The following is a 5,759-nucleotide window of genomic DNA, read 5'->3' on the forward strand; positions in this document are numbered from 1 at the left end:
GCCGTAGTTGAGGGCTCGAAAAATTTCGACCACCTCGGATTTTTTATCGTGCTTCGACAACGCACAGAGCACGGGCGCCTTGGGCACTGTAATCGAGCACTCTAATCACCGCGCCACGCCGGGGGAGTTTAGTAACTAGTTTACCCCACCACATTATGGATGCATTAGGTTAAGGACTGCACGAAGCGATGTGCTGCCATCAACATATATATGAAGGCAAATAATGTATCGATCTATACGTAAAGTATATGCGAAGGTCATAAGACCGCGATGCTGCCACGATGTAATGGGGTCTGCCAGACATCCATTCCCTCAGCGCTAACTGTTTAGCGGCGTTATCGCAGGTGATAGCGAAAAAACGCACCTATATACCGATCAAAGGGACAGCGTGACAGACGAAAAAAACAATAGGTTTGCTGCCCGTGGTGAGGTTTTTGTTTTCATAGTTTGTCTTATGTATTTAGTATCTTCATACAAGGCAACCTCGAGAATGGGCGCGGCCTCTTATACATTTGGTATGGCTTCGATAAGCATTGTTGCGAAGAAAAAAGTCAATAATAAAAGTCGTGCGGCGTAGAAGAAATGCCTGAGCGGGCTACAAAAGTCGACATAAAAAAAGAAACTGCTATGTCACATGTCACCTTTCGCATTACACTTTGTTTATCTGGCATGCACACATATAGTTTCTTTTTATTACGTCTGCACTTTCAGTGATGATCAGAATCACTGCCATTTCTGGGACGGTAACGATCGACACCAACAACGACAGGACAGAAGGCAGAGCGCTCCTCCGTGCTTGTCGTTGCCTTAACTGTATCGCAGTTTACGCTTTCCAAATGAGCCCCAGTGATCACGGCCTAGCGCTGCTGTGAACTTTATTGGCCACTACACAGTCAAAGCTTAATGTGTTCGCTTTAGGGAATCTCTTTACTGTTCCCAGTGTTTCAGGGTGAATAATCATAGTGAGTGAACTTCCCTTGTCAGCAATGATTTTCAAAGCAAAGCAGTTTGGACATGAACTCTAAAAAAAATTGTGAAGCCTTAACTTATAGCGTCATTGTGCTAACCATAGAAAAAAAAAAGGATTAACAAACTTCACTGATGTCCGGAGATGATATTTTCGTGTGAAAGGCAGCATCGTTTTGCCTTTAAACGAACAACAGCCTCGGAATAACGAAGAAATTGCGAACTGCGCACTTCTTACGAACAATAAATGAAAGCTCTGTGGTCATGTTGATATGTTTACCACTTCATTCACAACAACAGCGAGACAAGCGCAAACACATAAGGAAGGAGCGCCCCGCCGGGGTGGCGCAGTGGTTACGGCGCTCGACCACTGTTCCCAAGGACGCGGGATCGAATCCCGGCCTCGGCGGTCGCTTTTCGATGGAGGCGAAAAGAAAGGCACCCGTGTGCTGTGCGATGTCAGTGCACGTTAAAGAACACCAGGTGGTCGAAATTTCCGGAGTCCTCCACTACGGCGTCTCTCATAGCCTGAGTCGCTTTGGGACGTTAAACCCCACAAACCAACCATAAGGAAGGAGCGCCTACAGATACGGACCTACAGACATGGTAAATGTTCCTTGCAATACAAGAAGCTGGCCGGTGCAGCACCCCCGTGTTCCGAGTTTTGTGAGGAGGGGGTTGCTGTGAGTTGTGAGGAGGGGAGTGCTTGTTGGCCTTATATTTGAATGACTAACAAAAGGTGGGTCGCTATGTCGCAATTTAGAACAGTTCTGGCCAAATCCCTCATCATGCAACGCCTTTTTCCGGGTGGTTAGCTCGCCGATTTCGTCACTAGCGGCACAACTCCTTTCTCCTAATGGCTGTCAGCCTTGGACTCAGCGCCGCGAGTATTGAGTGAAATGAACGGGAAAGCCGGACGTAAATTGTCGTCAGTCAAAATTCTCAATCTTGTCAATGCGGTGGGTTCTCGCGTTGCCCGATGCGAAGTAAAAAGCAGTTCTTTGCTTGTTCATTTAAAAGCTAGTTCAGAGTGGCGAGTCGTGGAGGTCGGAAGACAGAGTTACGCCGGCCAGAGGCGATATGCTGGCTTACGATGCTGAACGCCAGAGACTGTAGCGTTCCCAACCGTACCGCGTCATGGCAAAAGTAATTGCGGTAGCGTCCAGAAAGTGTACAAAAATGAGGAAACTCCGCTTTATGGGTACGACGCGATAGCGGCTTGAGAACTTCTGAAGTGTTTTGCATTGATAAATTGGAGTAAACAAACAGTTTGATCTGGAAAGTCGCTTTCAGATGCATGGCTGGAATATAAGAGCGTCCCTTGTCAAATGGTACGGTGTCAGTGGCCACCATGCTTGGATTTTGTATATATATTTGTTTAACGCTGCAACGAACCGGAGAAACATTCCGGCATTTAATGTGCTGAATGTTTATTGAGTAATGCGGAAATTCGGGCGATTTGGTACATATTCATTTCACTCACAGCGTAACAAGACAGGACTAAAGCCGAAGAACATATGTTCGGGTTTCGTTCTTCGTCTCTAATCCTGTCTCGGTGCACTGTGAGTGAAATAAATGTTTATTCTCACGCTACTAAACTTATGACATCTACCTGCTTTTGAGACAACCATATTCCAATCGTATTTTGCTAGCTTCCACCTCAGATCAATTCACCTGACGTCAGGTGAATTCACCTGACGTCACTGTTATCACTGAATCGGCCTCAGGGCGATTGACTGTGCCTGCATTTGCATTCTGGGTGATACCATCACATTAGAGTATCGAACACAGAGGCGCCATCTCTCTGCGATGACTTAGTTGTTATGTTCGTCGTCAGAAGTTGTGTGTCGTATATAAAAAAAAAAAACATGGCAGGTTCCACTTAAATGAGCTGAATAAAAAAGGTATATAAGGAAAAATGTGAATAATACACAATTTCCTGCCTAATAAGTAAATTGCTGCAGTGGCACAATACACTGCTGGAAAACAAAAAAAAATCAATTCTGGGATTAAACGGGAAGCGCCTTTATATGATATTATCCTTATAGAAATAAATTTTGTTTATGTATGATAATTGCTGAGCATCACAAAATGTTTAAACTTGGGGTCTGCCCAGAAAAACAAATACACAGATACTTGCAGCCTTGTAGCTAAGTATGATGTGGGACACCAGTCAAGGAAGCTCATTAAAAAAATATGAAGGGCAATTATGACCGAGCCTGGCGCTTACCCAACACAGCCCGCTCACTTATGACTCTTACGACCCGAGACCATCTGGGTGGCGCACTTAACGGTCATCCTTATACGACTTCGATGCCGTTTAAGTCTTAATAAGTTCCCAGTGGACCTTTCGAGCAGTCACAGGTAGATGTTTAAACATCTGGTCTTCGGACTGTGGCGCGAAGATACATATGGAAGCTCGTGCTTGTGCCAAGGTGTGCTCAACCGTCCAAAGAGCCAACGATTATTGGAAGGGTCAACACATCTGCCGCCGCAACAAATCCTGGCGCTGTGTTGGAGGACACGTGGATGTGAAAAATTGCCACTAGAATTGCCGTGGTGTAAAAAAGAAAAACCGGGGCAGCTATGCTCCAGGGCTGCCGCGCAACAACGAATCCTTTCCAGTTTCATTTAAAGTGGAATCGGGGAAAAGTGCCAGTTTCTTTTACTCACGCCTTCTCTGCCGATTCCGCAGAAAGGTGGACTCTATCGCGAGTAGCAATACATTTAAAAGGGTTGCATTAGAGCCGTCAGTAGTGGTGGATAAAAATCAGTATAATCACAAACGTCCTAACATACACAATGTCATTCATCCTTTTGTACCTCGACGATATTATAAAATGGTTAAAATTATGAGGCTTCTGAAGTAGCTGTGTGAGTTTCCGTATATGCCGCCTGACTACGACCTTGACAGTGCCAGGAGCTCGGGAAAGTTTTGGTAACGTTTTCTGACCACACCGAAAATGGCTAATCCCGAGAGGGGGAGAACGCGAGCCTGCCGTATCTGTCAATATAGCCAAGGACACGTTTAACGACGAATATATGCTCCTTAACTTTCTCTGCGCCAGAACAGCAAGCACCACAATAAGTCAAGATGATGCGCGTATGCAAATGTGTCGGTGGACGATTCGATTCGTGTATTTGCCAGCGCTGCATTTATATGCTACATAATTAGTTTAAGAGTGTTCTTTTCTGCAAATTGCGACTTTTGAGCTGGAGGCATGGTATGTAACTATTCATATCAGCACGCTATATAATTAGTAATCCTACTACGCTTGAGGCAGTGCTCTTCCGGTTTTGCTACTGCCAGCTGGACACTTTTATAAGAAGGAGTTTAATGCTAGCTTCCATTTCTATGACAGGGCAAGTAACTTTTTCAAAGTGGGTCATGCATGGTTCTAAGGGGTCTCTCTAAATGATGGCACATGATATCCTACTATGCTAACTTGGCATACATTAGTAGTAGTAGACAGCATCAATCTGGCATCTGAGTCACTGTCTGACTACAGGATTAGGAGAAGGAAGAAGGCGAGAATGTTTCTGTCGTCCAGTCTGCGATTGCAACGTATTCGATGTGCCTTATATTGTCTGTTCTATCGATTATTGCAGTGACGGCGTCATGATCTTGCCAATACTTGTTTATAGAGAGACGAACATCATGCAAGTGCAAACTGTCGTTCTAGGCCTCCGCGTTTATTTTCGAGGCTTTCTATTTCGGCTTTTATTGATTTATTGACGTGAACCTCTACATAAACGACGCATTTGTTAATCAATTTTATTTACGTGTAAGCTCTCGAGTCCAGCAGATTCAATATTCTGCCTTCATTGCAACAAGCATACCTTCATTGCAGTTTTGCAACACGTTTGATATACCAACACCTCTACATTTTTTGTCTATTTATGAAACGTCGAAATACTTAGTTGTATCAAAAACACAGAATGCGTACACAAGGGCAACCATTTTTGCCACATGACCCGAAAATATCCTGAAGGGGCGCCTTTTCTACAATCTCTCGCTTCCACAGCGGCAGTTGATTGCGCGCCGAACGAGCGGAAACGAACAGGAACGGAAAAAGGAAAGCAAGCGAGATTCCTGCCGCGCGCTGGCGTGTGTAAGATATCACCGCTGATTTCTAACTGGGCCAATATTACTGACAGCAGAAAAAAAATGTAGTTGGTTGCCGCCAATACCGCTTCCAGGGTTAAGCGATTGAAATGGCTTGCGATGGGGAAAAGCGAATACAGGTGAGAAAAACTCAACTTCCGGTGGCATGTTTAGACCGCCGTTTATAGCTACTCCGCTGCTGGTGTATTTCTGTTCAGCCGCTGGATTTGACTGCGACGGTGTCATCCCAAGCGAGTAGCTCCCACGCCCACGCTTACGTGACCGCCGGTGGGATTTCCAGGGACTGCATGCTAGCGCGGCCGTGACCGACGGCACAATATAATTATTTCTGCCCTTGATAGTATAAGGGAAACTTCGAAGGCATGGATATGCAAACACCGAGCATTTATTCTTTGCTCTTCCTCGAAAAAACTCTGTCGTTCTCAGAAAGGCGTGGTGTCAGAACTTAGTTAACCTTTGGCGGTCGGTCTCAAGTTTTTGCGAAATAGGCCTACCAAGCGCAGAGGACGGTACATTGATGAAGCGGCAGATGAGGATTTTGCACACTGCGGCGACTTCTTAGTGACACTCATATTGGCCACTAACCAAGAAAAGGCGAATCGCGGACAAGGCTGTATACTTTAACCTGTTCGAACACCTGGTCGCTGAATCATCTTGCTAGGGCAAA

The sequence above is a fragment of the Amblyomma maculatum genome, chromosome 4 (genome assembly GCF_055883805.1).
Source record: "Amblyomma maculatum isolate TAMU_Amacu chromosome 4, ASM5588380v1, whole genome shotgun sequence".
Lineage (NCBI taxonomy): Eukaryota > Metazoa > Arthropoda > Arachnida > Ixodida > Ixodidae > Amblyomma > Amblyomma maculatum.